Source organism: Leucopleurus acutus (genome assembly GCF_964270905.1).
Source record: "Leucopleurus acutus genome assembly, chromosome: 10".
NCBI lineage: Eukaryota > Metazoa > Chordata > Mammalia > Artiodactyla > Delphinidae > Leucopleurus > Leucopleurus acutus.
Genome location: NC_139153.1, coordinates 63,384,630 through 63,401,858, shown reverse-complemented (window position 1 = coordinate 63,401,858; position 17,229 = coordinate 63,384,630).

Below are 17,229 nucleotides of genomic sequence, written 5' to 3'. Positions count from 1 at the left end.
CTGAGCCTGCGCGTCCGGAGCCTGTGCTCTGCAACGGGAGAGGCCACAACAGTGAGAGGCCCACGTACTGCAAAAAAAAATGATAATAAAATAAAATGAGTTTTAGTTATAGAATGAGTTTAGAACTACAGAATGAGTTTAGCTGAGACTTTGAGCTCTATTCATATGAAGATGATTACTTAAAGTTCAGACGTATCTTACACTTTATTTTCCTTAATCATTAAAGACTGCTTGGAGAAATATTAGCCATAAACATTTAAGACCTGGTTAATATTTTGCTCTCTCCTTATGTTTATTTCTTTTTACATACCCCTGATTTAAAAGGTGATCAAGGTTAAAGGGCTTTCTTTTGACTTTTCACCATCTTCTTTTAAGCTATCCAAAGTCAATTAATGCAGTGAGTATAGATAGGTTTATCTATTGTACGATACTGGAGACTGTGTTTCTTCATCTGTACTATGGAGACATTACTACTTCTATGCTGATTAAATATGCAACACACTTAGTAAGTTGACTGGCATGAAACAGGCATTCTCCAAATGGCTGCTGTTGATGCTTTGGAGTGATTCAGAAATAAAGTCTAAAGCACATTTGAAATCCACTGTATTCTTCTAGTAAGTATATTGTTTTAATAAGAAACAGCTAAGGATCATGCCACCTGGGTTGAATAAAAGTAACCATGCTGGCCTAGGCACAATTGATGGGATCAAGGACTATAGTATCTGATTCAGACATGTCCACTGGCATCTGCACTTGGAAAAGGCCAATTCCTCCTGACATGGCCAAGATGAAGCTCTGCTTAGTGATATGCTCCATACTGAACAGTGAAAAAATTATCACTCTTAGAATATATAATTACTAAATAAACAAAGAGGAGGCAGACCATTTGATTTAGCTCTGAATAGTCTGGTGCAGAAAATCACTAAGATAATATTTGCTCTTATAAAAACTGAAACCCAAACCCAGAACAACAAGCATGGCTACAGAGACATAGAAACACTCTTTTTGTGGCAGAAGAGGGAAATGTCATGTCCTGGGACTTGCAGGAGTCCTTAGGATGGACTGCCAAGTGAGGATTCTTGGCTTTGTTCAGGAAAGAATTCAAGAGCAAACCAGAGTAAAGGGAAAGCAAGTTTATTTAGAGAGATACACATTCCATAGGCAGAATGCAGACCATTTCAGAAAGTGAGAGTGGCTCCAGGGCATGGGGTCACAGATTTTTATAGGGTAAGTAATTTCATAAGTTAAGGAGTGGGGGGAGTATTCTTGCTATTTCAGCGTAGGGTGGGAATTTCCCAGGAATTGGGTCACTTTCCAGTTTTTGGCCTTTTATGGTCCTCCTCAGGACACTCACGGCATAAGGGGGAGTGATTTTTAGTATTATAATGAAGATATAATGAACTAAGTGTCAATGACGAGACTATTCTCAAAGCCACCTTGGTTTCAGCTTGTTCCAGCCAGTCTTTATCACATCCCAATAGCTGTGCCCCTTCTTCATTATCTAGTGTTTGTGTCTTGCCCCTTTCCCTCCTGTCTCATTTTGAGCACTCTTATAATAAATGTCCTGTACCAGAGGCACCTAGGTTTTGTCTCTTCCTCCCAGTCCTTTTGTAAGCTACTGATGCCTGGTAGTGAGGTTTTCAGGAATAGACTTCAGACTTGACACGGATTTGGGTGGAGCAAAATGGGGAGCATTAGGTCCTCCCATGTAGTAATGGGAAACTAAGCATTTGGGTGTGGGGAATAAATTAGAAATTAAGGTATCAACCCCTTCTGCTGTTGTTTGAGGATGACACATGTAATGAAATCATGACTTCAGGCCATGAACTTGGCACCACACTAGGTTATTTTGGAGGGATTGTGATATGGAAGAATAACAGGATAAATAGGCAATTCTGGTGACCCTCTGTGTTCTACATAGAAAAAGCAATATACTCAGATATTCTGATTCTAGACAACTAACAAAACTGAGTTCCATATTTTGTCAAAATACTGAGTTACTTACCCATGTCTACTTCTCTGTTTCTATGTTCGTAAGGATATTTTTGGCCAAAGATTAAAATGCCAGGTACTCATTTTGGCTGCTCTATCTATGAGAAGGTTATGGCCAGGCATCTCAGCCCATTGTAGCCAGAACCTGGTTTGGGAATTGAAGGGCTGTCTGCTTGACCTATGGAAAGTGTTTTCATCCATAATAGAAATGTTGAATAAATATCCTTTTACTTGGACCAGATGCATTATTGGCTATTGTGATGCTTGGAACTGCAGTAGGCATATTTTGACCAGGAGAGGCAAGAGGAAAGCTGAGCCATCATGCAGAGTATGGTAGAAATGGAAAAGCCTCAGTCCCTGATGATATGGAGATCTTGGAACAACACCGAAATTCCTTACTACAGATTTTTTTTTTGTATAAGAAAATAGTGTCTCCTTATCAAAGTCCATTGAGGTAGGTCTATTGTTCTTTGGCTCAAAGATGTCCTAACTGCTACAATTATGTGACTCTGTAACACGTTCAGCTTGAATCCAGTGCTTTCACAGCTGTATGCCAGGCAGTGCAATGGTGTAGGCACGTAGAAAGATGTAAGGAAAAGGTGAATTCCCAGTTGCATTAACTTTTCATAGTTAAAATCAGGGTTCTGAGGGGAAGGAGTCAATATGGTGGAATAGGAGGACATGGAATTCATCTCTCCTCACAAGTACATCAAGAATACATCTATATTGGGCTTCCCTGGTGGCTCAGTGGTTGAGAACCCTCCTACCAATGCAGGGGACACGGGTTTGAGCCCTGGTCCGGGAAGATCCCACATGCCGTGGAGCAACTAAGCCAGTGCTCCATGGCTACTGAGCCTGCACTCTGGAGCCTGTGAGCCCACACACCTAGAGCTGGTGCTCCACAGGAGAAGTCACTGCAGTGAGAAGCCCGCACACCGCAACAAAGAGTGGCCCCTGCTCGCCACAACTAGAGAAAGCCTGCACACAGCAATGAAGACCCAATGCAACCATAAAAAAATTAATTAATTAAAAAAAAATGAATACATCTATAAATGGAACAATTCTCACAGAGTACCTGCTGAACATTAGTAGAAGACTTCAGACACCTAAAAGGACAGGAAAAATCCCCTCACAACCAGGTAGGATGAAAGAAAGAAAAAAGAAAAGAGGAATCAAAAAAGAGACCAGCAACCCTGGCAGGAAGCTGAAGGTGAGGAGAGGTCCCCCCACTCAGAAAAACTCCCTCACAATGGGGAAATCAACTGGGACAAAAAGAAACCTTCAGGGGATCAAAGGAGAACACAGCAGACGGTCTGCGGAAGGCGGGACAAAGTGAGAACTGTGCTCATGGTCTGTGTCGCAGACCTACACGCCCCAGCCTGAGCTGTGTGTCTCCTGTTGCGGAGGGGGGCTGGGTGCTGGAAAGTGGGGTTTGGAGCATGGACTCAGGGAGGGGACAACTGTTGGCTGTACAAAGACAGCCTGAAGGGACAGGAGTAAGGAGCTCCACAACCGGGAAAGTTTGCAGAGGAACCCCGGGACACCATAGAAGCAAGGCGTCGTTGTTGAGTGGTGCTCAAGGGATGGGGCCTCCATTGCAACCCCTTTCCCCACCCACTGGCTTCAGCCTCCTCAGGCTGTGAGGGGCACCCACCTGAGCAGTCTCGCCCACCCCTCAAGCCACGTCCTCCTCCACTTGTGTAGGCTCTGGGGCCCTGAGTACCAACCATCCCTAAACCTCCTCGGTTATCAGCCCTGTGTGCCCCTGCCTGAGACAGGAATACGCCAATGCTGGCAGGGGCTGAGTACTAAAGCGTAGGGTTAAGAGAGTGGGTCCAGGGAGAGGACAGCTGTTGGCTGCACGGATACAAAAGAGGGGATTGAAGTGAGGGGCTCCACTGTCAGGAATGCCCCTAGAGGAATCATGGTCTGCCTAGGAAATGAGGCACCATTGTTGAGTGGCAAACAAGGGGCAGGGCTGCCACTGCTCCCACACACCAGCCTCTGCCTCCATGGGCACTGGGAGGGTCTCCCACCAGACTGAGCATGCTGCAGTGTGTTGCAACTATCTGCTGGTCTCTGCTGCCACAGGCACTTCATGCACACTCCAGTTGTGGCTGCTGTACCCCTCCCCAGCCTGAGTAAGTGTGCCCCAATCAGCTGCTGCTTTTACTCCCTCTTGCCTGGGCAGGGAACAGACACCTGACAGTGGTTCACATGCAGAGGTGGGGCCAAAACAAAAGCTGAGACTCAGGGGCGGTGAGACGAAGGAAAAGAAATAGAAATATCTCTGTGCAGCTGCAAAAGCCATGGATTAAATCCTCACGATTGGCTTGGTAAATTCTGCATCTGTGCCTTAGTAAATCCTGTGTCTGTGGAATATCTGAATAGACAAAAAGTGTTCCTATAACAGAGACCAGTCTAGCTTTAGCAGCAGTGGACTTTGGGGAAAAGTACACACTAGAGTTGGGCCAGGCCAGAGTCTGAGCTGCCACCACAGTGCCCGCAGAGGTACGTAGGACCTATCTAGAGGTCTTGGAGGGTCTCCTGGGGAATTGGGGGTTGGCTGTGTCTCACTGTGGGAGCAAGGACTCTAACAGAGGAGGCACCAGGAAAATATTCTTATAACTATTATCCTTTTTTTGTTTGTTTCATTTTGTTCGGTTGTTTTTATTATTTTTTTATTTTTTAATAAATATTCTTTCTATTTTTAGTTTTTTGTTGTTTTGTGTTTCTGTTTTGATGTTTTGTAATTATTCTTTTTTTATTGTTTTTGTTCCCCTTTTTAATCTTTTTTATGTGTTTCTTTTATGTTTTCTTTGCCTTTTTTTTTTTTTAGTTTGCTTTCTGTTTTTGTTTTGTTTCTCAATTTGTATTTTTACTTTAGCCTTTATTGAATTTTTTCATTTTTTAATTCTTTTTTTTGTTTGTTCTATTCTTTATTGTTTTCTTTTTTGGGGGGGCTGTTTTTTTCTGTTTGGTTTTGTTCTTATCATTTGTCTTGTGTTTGGATGTCTGCTTGTTTTCTTTCTTTGTGTGTGTGTGTGTTGTTGTTCTTGCTGTTTGCTTGTTTTTGCTATTTGTCTTGTGTTTTGCTTGTCTGGTTGTATTCTTTTTTTTTTCTTTTTTCTCTGGTCATGCTGTGCATGTTGTAGTCTCTTGGCTCCCCAGCCAGGGGTCAGGCCTGGGTCTTGGGTGTGGGAGAACTGCGTCCAGGACACTGGACCACCAGAGAATTCCTGGGCCCAGGGAATATTATTCAGCATGCACTCTCCCAGAGGTATCTACCTTGACAAAAAGACCCAGCTCCACCAAGCTGCTTGCAGGATCCAGTGCTGGACACCTCACACTAAACAACCAGCAAGACAGGAACACAGACCCACCTATCAGTAGACAGCCTGCCTAAGGACATACTACACTCAGAGACACCCCAAAACACACCACCTGATGCTGCCCTGCCTATCAGAGGGAAAGGACTCAGCTCCAGCCACCAGAGCTCAGGCACGAGTCCTTCCCACCAGGAAGCCTACATGAGCCCCTGGAACAACCTCAATTACTAGGGGGCAGACAACAGAAGCAAGAGGAACTATGACCCTGCAGCCTGTGGAAAGGAGACTATAAACACAGTAAGTTAAACAAAATGAGATGACAGAGAAATATGCTGCAGACCAAGGAGCAAGGTAAAATCCCATAAGACCAAATAAATAAAGAGGAAATAGGCAATCTACCTGAAAAAGAAAGAATTCACAGTAATGATATTAAACATGATCCAAGATCTCAGAAATAAAAGAGAGGCACAGATCTAAAAGATACAAGAAATATTTAACAATGACTTAGAAGAACTAAAGAACAAACAATCAGTGATGAACAATACAATAAATGAAATGAAAAATACACTAGAAGAAATCAATAGCAGAATAAATGAGGTAGAAGAACAGAAAAGTGACCTGGAAGATAGAATGGTGGAAATAACTGCTGCAGAGCAGAATAAAGAAAAAAGAATGAAAACAAATGAGTACAGTCTCACAGACCTCCAGAACAACAATAAATGCACCATCATTCGAATTATAGGGGTCCCAGAAGAAGAATAGAAAGAAAGAGGGCCTGAGAAAATATTTGAAGAGATTAGAGTAAACAATTTCCCTAACATGGGAAAGGAAATAGTCAAGTCCTAGAAGCACAGAAAGTCCCATACAGGGTAAACCCAAGGAGAAACATGCCAAGACATATATTAATCAAATGAACAAAAATTAAATGCAAAGAAAAAATATTAAATGCCTCAAGGGAAAATCAACAAATAAGATACAAGGAAATCCCCACAAGGTTTTCAGCTGATTTTTCAGCAGAAACTCTGCAGGCCAGAAGGGAGTGGCAGGATATATTTAAAGTGATGAAAGGGAAAATCCTACAACCAAGATTACTCTACCCAGCAAGGATCTCATTCAGATTTGATGGAGAAATCAAAAGCTTTACAGACAAGCAGAAGCTAAGAGAATTCAGCACCACCAAACCAGCTTTACAACAAGCACTAAAGGAACTTCTCTAGGAGGGAAACACAAGAGAAGAAAAAGACACATAAAAACAAACCCAAAACAATGAAGAAAATAGCAATAGGAGCATACTATCAATAATTACCTTAAATGTAAATGGATTAAATGCTCCAACCAAAAGACACAGACTAGCTGAATGGATACAAAAACAAGACCTGTATATATACTCTCTACAAGACACCTACTTCAGACCTAGGGGCACAAACTGACTGAAAGTGAAGGTATGGAAAAAGACATTCCATGCAAATGGAAATCAAAAGAAAGCTGGAGTCACAATACTCATATCAGATAAAATACACTTTAAAATAAAGACTATTACAAGAGACAAGGAAGAACACTACATAATGATCAAGGGATTATTCCAAGATGATATAACAATTGTAACTATTTATGCACCCAACATAGGAGTACCTCAATACATAAGGCAAATGCTAACAGCCATAAAAGGTGAAATCAACAGTACCACAATAATAGTGGGGGATTTTAAGTCTACATATACACCAATGGATAGATCATCCAGACAGAAAATTAATAAGGACACACAAGCCTTAAATGACACATTAGACCAGACAGATTTAATTGATATTTATAGGACACTTCATGAAAAAAGAGCAGAATACACTTTCCTCTCAAGTGCACATGGAACGTTCCCCAGGATACATCACATCTGGGTCACACATCAAGCCTCAGTATTTTAAGAAAATTGAAATCATATCAAGTGTCTTTTCCAACCACAATGCTATGAGATTAATTACAGGAAAAAAAACCTCTAAAAAACACAAACACATGGAGGCGAAACAAAATGTTACTAAATAACCAATGGATCACTAAAGAAATCAAAGAGGAAATCAAAAATTACCTAGAAACAAATGACAATGAAAACACGATGACCCAAAACCTGTGGGATGCAACAAAAGTAGTTTAAGACAGAATTTTATAGCAATAAACCCCACCTCAAGAAACAAGAAAAATCTCAAATAAACTATCTAAATTTATACCTAAAACAAAAAACAAAAACAAAACAAAAACAAAAAAACCCAAAGTTAGTAGAAGAAAGAAATCTTAAAATCAGAGCAGAAATAAATGAAATAGAAACAAAGAAAACAAGAGCAAAGATAAGTGAAATCAAAACCTGGTTCATTGAGAGGATAAACAAAATTGACAAGCCTTTAGCCAGACTCATCAAGAAAAAAAGGCAGAGGATTCAAATCAATAAAATTAGAAATGAAAAAGAAATTACAGTGGACACCGTGGAAATACAAATGATCATAAGAGACTACTACAAGCAACTATATGCCAATAAAATGGACAACCTGGGGCTTCCCTGGTGGCGCAGTGGTTGAGAGTCCACCTGCCGATGCAGGGGACACGGGTTCATGCCCCGGTCTGGGAAGATCCCACATGCGGCTGGGCCCGTGAGCCATGGCCACTGAGCCTGTGCGTCCGGAGCCTGTGCTCCGCAACGGGAGAGGCCACAACAGTGAGAGGCCTGCGTACCGCAAAAAAAAAAAAAAAAAAAATGGACAACCTGGAAGAAATGGACAAATTCTTAGAAAGGTACTGCCTTCCAAGACTGAACCAGGAAGAAGTAGAAAATATGAACAGACCAATCACAAGCAATGAAATTTAAACTGTGATTAAACCTTTCTAACAAACAAAAGTCTAGGACCAGATGGCTTCACAGGCAAATTCCATCAAAAACTTAGAGAAGAGGTAACACCCATCCTTCTTAAACTCTTCCAAAAAATTGCAGAGGAAGGAACACTCCCAAACTCATTCTATGAGGCCAACATCATCCTGATACCAAAACCAAAGATTTCACAAAAAAAGAAAATCACAGGCTGATATCACTGATGAACATAGAGGAAAAAGATCTTCAACAAAATACAAACAAACGAAATCCAACAAAACATTAAAGGTATCAACTGGGATTTATTTCTGGGATGCAAGGATTCTTCCATATATGCAAATCAATCAATGTGATACACCATATTAAAACAAATTGGAGAATAAAAACCATATGATCATCTCAATAGATGTAGAAAAAGCTTTCAACAACATTCAACACCCATTTATGATAAAAAACTCTCCAGAAAGTGGGCATAGTGGGAAACTACCTCAACATAATAAAGGCCATATATGGCAAATCCACAGCACACATTATTCTCAATGGTGAAAAACAGAAAGCATTTCCTCTAAGATCAGGAAAAAGACAAAGGTGTCCACTCTCACCTCTATTATTCAACGTAGTTTGGGAAGTCCTAGCCATGGCTATCAGAGAAAAAAAAAGAAATAAAAGGAATCCAAATTGGAAATGAAGACGTAAAACTGTCACTGTTTGCAGATGACATGATACTATACATATAAAATCCAAAAGATGCCAGCAGAAAACTACTAGAACTAATCAATGAATTTAGTAATGTTGCAGGATACAACATTAATACACAGAAATCTCTTGCATTCCTATACACTAACAATGAAAGATCAGAAAGAGAAATTAAGGAAACAATCTCATTTATTATTGCAACAAAAAGAATAAAATACCTAGGTATAAACCTACCTAAGGAAGCAAAAGAGCTGTATGCAGAAAACTATAAGATACTGATGAAAGAAATCAAAGATGATACAAACAGATGGAGAGATATGCCATGTTCTTGGATAGGAAGAATCAACATTGTGAAAATGACTATATTACCCAAAGCAATCTACGGAATCAATGCAATCCCTATCAAATTACCAATGGCATTTTCTACAGAACGAGAACAAAAATTCTTAAAATTTGTATGGAGACAAAAACGACCCCGAATAGCCAAAGCAATCTTGATGGAAATAAATGGAGCTTGAGGAATCAGACTCCCTGACTTCAGTCTATACTATAAAGCTACAGTAATCAAGACAGTATGGTACCGGCACAAAAACAGAAATATATATCAATGGAACAGGATAGAAAGCCCAGAGATAAGCCCACACACCTATGGTCACCTAATCCATGACAATGGATGCCAGAATATACAATGGAGCAAAGACAGTCTCTTCGATAAGTGGTGCTGGGAAAACTGGACAGCTACATGTAAATGAATGAAATTAGAACATTCCTTAACACCATACACAAAAAATAAACTCAAAATGTATTAAAGATCTAAACATAAGGCTAGACACTATAAAACTCTTAGAGGAAAACATAGGCAGAACACTCTTTGACATAAATTGCAGCAAGATCTTTTTGACCCACCTCCTAGGATAATGGAAAGAAAAACAACAATAAACAAATAAGACCTAATAAAACTTAAAAGCTTTTGCACAGTAAAGGAAACCAAAATGGAGACAAAAAGACAGCCCTCAGAATGGGAGAAAACATTTGCAAATGAGGCAACTGACAGATTAATCTCCAAAGTACACAAACAGCTCATGCAACTCAGTATGAAAAAAAATAAACAAACCAATCAAAAACTTTGTAGAAGACCTAAATAGACATTTCTGCAAAGAAGACATACAGTTGGCCAATAAACATATGAAAAGATGTTCAACATCACTGGTCGTTGGGAAATGCAAATCAAACTACAATGAGGTATCACCTCCCACCACTCAGAATATCCATCATCAAAAAATCTACAAACAATAAATGATGGAGAAGGTATGGAGAAAAGGGAAATTTTTCTTTTTTTTTTTTTTTTGCAGTACACGGGCCTCTCACTGTTGTGGCCTCTCCCGTTGCAGAGCACAGGCTCTGGACGCGCAGGCTCAGCAGCCATGGCTCACGGGCCTAGCCGTTCCGCGGCATATGGAATCTTCCTGGACCGGGGCACGAACCCGTGTCCCCTGAATCGGCAGGCGGACTCTCAACCACTGCACCACCAGGGAAGCCCGAAAAGGGAAATCTTTTACACTGTTGGTGAGAATGTAAATTGATACAGCCACTATGGAGAACAGTATGGAGGTTCCTTAAAAAATTAAAAATAGAACTACCATATGACCCAGCAATCCCACTCCTGGGTATATACCCAGAGGAAAACCATAATTCAAAAAGATACATGCACTCCAATGTTCATTGCAGCACTATTTATAATAACCAGAACATGGAAGTGACCTAAATCTCCATCAACAGAAGAATGGATAAAGAAGATGTGGTACATATATACAATGGAATATTACTCAGCATTAAAAAAAAAGGAAGTTGTGTCATTTGTAGAGACATGGATGGACCTAGAGACTGTCATATAGAGTGAGGTAAATCAGAATGAGAAAAACAAATATCATATATTAACGCATATATGTGGAATCTAGAAAAATGGTATAGATGATCTTATTTGTAAAACAGAAATAGAGACACAGTCATAGAGAACAAACGTATGGATACCAATGGGGAAACACGGGGTGGGGTGAATTGGGAGATTGGGATTAACATATACACACTACTATGTATAAAATAGATAACAAATGAGAACATACTGTATAGCACAGGGAACTCTACTTGGTGCTCTGTGGTGACCTAAACGGAAGGAAATCCAATAAAGAGGGAATATATGTATGTATGGCTGATTCACTTTGCTGTATAGCAGAAACTGACACAGCAGTGTAAAGCAAATATACTCCAATTTAAAAAAAAAAATCAGGGTTCTGGTTGATCAAATTAAGATTTGTTTCACTGAATTGTGGACTTTTAGAAGGATTAAAGGAGGCTTTAATTTCGGAATACTTGATACACAAGGACATTTCTAACCATTTCCCTGCTACCTGAACCCCTCTCTCTTTCTTTCTTTTTTGGCAGTGAGGATGATCTTTCCAGTTATGAGACACAAAAGAAACTAGAGTTGGAATTTGCACTTACCTTAGCATCACTATGAAAATCCATACTCAGAAGGAGTGGGAATGGACCCAGGATGATTTGTACAAATCATCAGAGTATTGACAGAAGGTAGACGAGATGAGGTGGTCTTCGTTTTAGAGATCCTTTGTCTGGGAGACATGGACAAGTACTTGGAGCACACTTCATTTGTGTTTTTAGACCCATCAGGAATGCACATTAAAGCACAATCATGGACAGCTCTCAAGAGCTTTAACAGCGTGCTGTTTTAACTGATGTACAATTATACTAATCCCTGGTTCATAATGACTGTTGTGAAGAGCCAGCATTTGGCATAATTTAGGCAAATAAATTCAGTGTTTTGGGAAAAGGAATTTATATAGTAGATCTATTGACATCACCTGGCTGGCTGTTGGAGCTCACATTATGTTTCCTACAAAGTGTGTCCTCCTAGTTAATAGCCAGAAGGAGAGGCTGATAAAGAAGCCCCAGAAGGGGTCAGAGGACTTCTTGTCCTTTCTCCACAGGTTGGAGAGACTGTAAGCACAAGAGCTGTTGATTATAATGGGACTGGTCAGGTAGTGACAAGAGCAAAAGTGCGTGCAGTTCTCAAGATTTAGGGAATTATAACACCAGAGACATTTGGTCATGGCTTAGAAAGGATAAAATGAAATTTTAAAGTATTCCCTAAGATTTTATTTGATCTGTATAACCAAGGAAACTGTACTGGCCTGATAAAGATGGGAGCTGTGTTTCTTTCATACCAACAAGCCATTATATAAACAGTGTAGTGCAAACAGCCTGGGGGCAAATATTGACTTACCTTTAAACTTGCTGTGTGATTTGGGGTCTTGGTCTCTTCAAAATAAATGTAATGTGGGGTTAGGAATACTACTCCAAAAGGTTGTTGAGAGAATAAAGAGAATGTATATAAAATATTCAGGAAAGTTCTGGAAATAGTAAATATTAAACTTTGTTACTAAGACAAGGATGCATTGCTTCATTTGTTATAAGAAGACTGGAGACAATTAGAAAATGAGAAAATAACCTCTGGTACAGGCTCCTATAATATACAGACTATGCCACTGTGCTCTGTCTTCTTCAAAAACTGAAAAACTTATAAAGGCACGAGATTGTTATCTAGAAAAGGGACACTTCAAAAGTTTTCACACATTGACCCCAGTGGTCCACTGGAGTCTTATGTTGTTAAGTGATAGATGATTGTGACAGAATTTATCTCATAGTAGGTGGGAAAATGGAAAATTTTTTTTTCCAATAGTGATGTCCCAAATTCAGGAGTATATAGTTGGAAAGTGTATTTAGTAATTAAAAAAAAAATCAAGCTCGTGGTTCTCTAACCCATGGAGCAAATGATTTTGGATGGAATTATGATATTGAGGACCAGGAGGAAGCCATAACTTGTCCTCCTATCTACTAAATTTATGAACAAGAATAACATTCCATCTCCAGAAAAATACGTGAGATTTCAGTCACCACCAAAGATTTCCTAGGTACAGTAATTCCATTAGCTCTTTTATTTCTTCACTTTGGTCTGGGCCAAACATATTGAGTCCTAGAATATTATCTCAGTTTAACATAAATTTAACATATATGTAGTTCTTTTTGCAGGTGTTTTTACTTCATATTGCCTGGTGAAAAACTGATATAATTAAATTATCTCCCCTGAAAGTAAAAGTAGTAGATGAACAAAGAAAATGAAGATCTCTGGTAGTAACAGTATCTCTAACTCACTCTTTTCATTATCTGTGGAGCTTGTTATATACCCCAGTCTCAGAGTCTATGATATTACCAGAAACAAGCAAAAAATATGTGCTTTACTGCATTATATATGAATCTTGGTAATAAACACCCAATACTGAAGAGAAACCAAGTATGTCCTCTCAAAACTTAAAGGAAGATACTTTCCTTTCAAGTTCTGTTGGCGATGATCTTACTTTGGGGGGTGAAGAAATGTGAACATTACATTTCTTTATATGTTGCAAGTTCTGAGATAAAAACAAAAATTGAAGTCCTCATTGACTGCTGACAATAACCAGGGCCTCTAAACTTTATCTCATTCAGTAAGATAAATCAGTGAGACAAAAAGTAATAGTTCCTAGTTTCTAATGAGTGCTTTAAGAGTGCTTAAAGATAAATAGATCACTCAAAATGAGGATTTAAAAAACCCTGATACTTCAATGATTATCTCATCTTGGGATAAAGAAATCATGAAAAAGTGAATGATGCTTATGGCTGAAGCACACTCTTGCATAAAGGCAGTGGACAGAACGTTATATTCTTCAGCAGACGCCTTTCTGTTTGGTTTCCCTGAATTTTTCTTTATTATTCAAGATACAGCAGCTGAACAACTTAAAAAACAGGCTTCCAATTCTAATAAGTTAGTCTTAGGTTGCATGAGCCAAATAGAATTACTTCCCATTCTGAAATATCAACCCCTGATGCTGACATTACAATGGAACAAAAAGACTAAACCAAGGATCAGCAAATGTTTTCTGTAAAGGGCAGGAGAGTAAGTATTTTAGACTTTGCAGACCACTGAATGTCTGTCTCAACTACTTATCTCTGTAGCGTGAAGGCAGCCAGAGTTGATATAAAAATAAAGGGGTTTGGTTGTATCAACAAAACTTTATATATGGCACTGAAATTTGAATTTCATATAATTTTGCAGGTTATAAAATATTATTCATCTTTTGATTTCTATCCAGCCAAGTAAAATTTTAACAACCATTTTTGTCTCACAGGTCATAAGAAATTAGGCAGCAGTGAGGACTTGCTCATCCATCAGCAGGTTAGTACCAGCCCTGGGAACCTCCTTAGGTGTGCCACAAGCCATGCCAGGACCCAGCCTTGCCCAACAGCAGGCTAGCAGCCACCACATGAGGCAGAGTATGGAAGCCAACCAGGCTGGGATCCAGTCCCACCTACTAGTGCATCCACCTCAGGAAATAATAAAAAACCCAAATAAACAATCTAATGTTACATCTAAAGAAATGAGGAAAAGAAGAACAAATAAGATCTAAAATTAGTAGAAAACCTAAAAAGATCAGAGCAGAAATAAATGAAGGAGACTAAAAAGCAATAGAAAATATCAATGAAACTAAGAGTTGGTTCTTTGAAAAGATAAACAAAATTGATTAAACTTTAACCAGATACATCAGGAAAAAAGAGAGGGCTCAAATAAATAAAACCAGAAATGTAAGGGTAAATACAAAATTCATAAGAGATTACTATGAGCAAGTATATGCCAGTAAAATGGACAACCTAAAAGAAATGGATAAATTCCTAGAAACGCTGAACTAGGAAGAAATAGAAATAGAAAATAAGAACAGATTAATTATCATTCTGAAATTGAATCAGTAATGTAACAACTCCCAAGAAACAAAACTCTAGGACCAGATGGCTTCACAGATAAATTCTACTAAACCTTTAAAGGAGAGATAACACTGATCCTCTCAAACTATTTCAAAAATTGCAGGGGAAGGAATGCTTCTGAACTCATTTTACAAGGCCAGCATCACCATGGTACCAAAACCAGACAAACTTTTGGCTATTATAAATAAAGCTACTACGAACATTCATGTAAGTGTTTTTGAGTGGCCATATGTTTTCATTTCTCTTTGGTATATACCTGGTAGTAGAATTGCCTGGTCATAAAGCAACTCTGTTTAACCTTTTGGGAACTGCCAGAATGCTTCTAAAGTGGCTATATTACTTTACACTCTCCCAGGGGTGTTTAAACATTCTAATTATTTGTATAAGCGAATCATGCAATTCTTTGCTTTTAAATTTGGTAAATATATTATGCATAAAAAGTAGAACAAAGATGTAAACAGTGGCTATCTTTGACTATTAGGCTTATGATTCTAAGTTTATTTTTTATCTTTGTTTCATATCTGTATTTTTAATGCAATCAATATAGATTTTCTAGTAATAAATAAATCTTTAAATTAAAAAGTATAAATTAACCAAATTTGTTACATTCCAAATATACCACTTTTCTTTTGATACTTTCAAAAGTTAGACTTCTTTCACACATTTCTGATAAAATAATATATTTTTTTGCTTGAAAGAGAAGCAAAGCACCCTATTCAGAGGAAAGCCAAGGAAACTACATTTTATTTTCACTTGCAGATGCCATCTGCACAATAAATTAATTTCTCCCATATCTTAGTCTAAATTGAAATTGGTATCAGCAAAGGGAAAAAGAAACCTGAATGCAAAAATATAGTCTATTAAATTATGTCAGAGGTATTTTTTCAGGTATTTAATATCCTTTTCTTAAACATGAAATATGTGCAAAGTAGTTATCTAGGCACCAGGAAAGAGATAAGGATAAATAAGACATAGCCTCTGTTGTGAAGGGATTTCTCAATGTCATGAATCATTACTGATTAATTTGTTAGCTCATGAGAGCTTCACAAGTGTTACTGTTTCTGAGCTGTGGAAGGTGAAACCACAGATCATTTCTTTCTTTCTAAAGAAGCAATCAATGACTAACACTTATCATTTTCTCCATTGTATGGAATTTTTGTTTTTGACTTGATTTATTTATTTGTATAGACAAGAAATATCAATTCTTAGAGTCCAAGTCTTTATGGAGTGCTCTCTAATGTTTGTAAATGCCTTCCAGAAAAATAGCTGTAAATAAAGAGATATACTTATTACAGTAAAGGAAGCATCATTCCATTCAATGGGAAACTGGCTGTGGAAGGTGTTTACTTGGTGTAAACTGAGGACTTGGATGGTTAAAAAATTAACCTTAGAACAGCAAGATAGAATAATAATATGTCAATTAAGAATATATATTAATACTTTAAGAGTGATTATCTCAGAGTGACAGGATTCTGGATGTTTTTAATTTTATTATTTCTATTCTTTAAAATCTAGATGTTCTAGCTTAAATATATTAATTCTATTAAAATATATATTTGATATATTAACCAGATTTAGAATTTCAAAGAGTAGAGTCAACATATATTTTCCCTTCTCCTTTTAAAAATTATCCCAATGCATTAAGGAGGAGATAGAAATATGAATCCTAAATTCAAATGAAACTAGGTGACTTCTATAGCCATCTTATCCCAATGTATGATGGTAGAAGGCAGGTGAAGGAAGATGCACAATTAACCAATGTTCCTGCAGTTGCTGGAGTGGTTTGGTGAGAAGCAAGGCAATTTTCTCCATGGAACCCCAGAAAGTGTCAGAAAGTTGATGCAATGTAGTGTATGAGAGTGTTTGGGGAGCTGACTTTAAAGGAATTGCTATACCTTCAGGCTTCCACCCTAAACACATGGATAACTGTCCCTCCTGAACCTCCCATCCCCAATATAAATCTATATATAAAGAGGTATGCACACAGGAGGGCAAAGAGCAAAGTTGTACATAGAGAGACTAGGTAAAGATGTGTATACGGAATGGTGAAAAAGCTCCCTTTACCTTTCCTAAACTAGCTGTAAACTTCCTGTGATGATACTGACAGATCCTTCTCTGGAAAATCAACCGAAAGAGGCAATATTTATCAACATTTACATTGGAAGTTAGGGTAAAGCCAGCTGTTCACCCTATCACCCTCCAGGGAAGCCCTCCAGTCCACCAGCACAGAGCTACTGATTAATTTTGGTGTCTCATTCTTCAATGTAACCAACACTATGTAACCAGACAACTGAAATTCCCCAACATTAAAGATAGGTACAGGGCTTCCCCGGTGGCGCAGTGGTTGAGAGTCCGCCTGCTGATGCAGGGGACACGGGTTCATGTCCTGGTTCGGGAAGATCCCACATGCCGTGGAGCGGCTGGGCCCGTGAGCCATGGCCGCTGAGCCTGCGCGTCCAGAGCCTGTGCTCTTCAATGGGAGAGGCCACA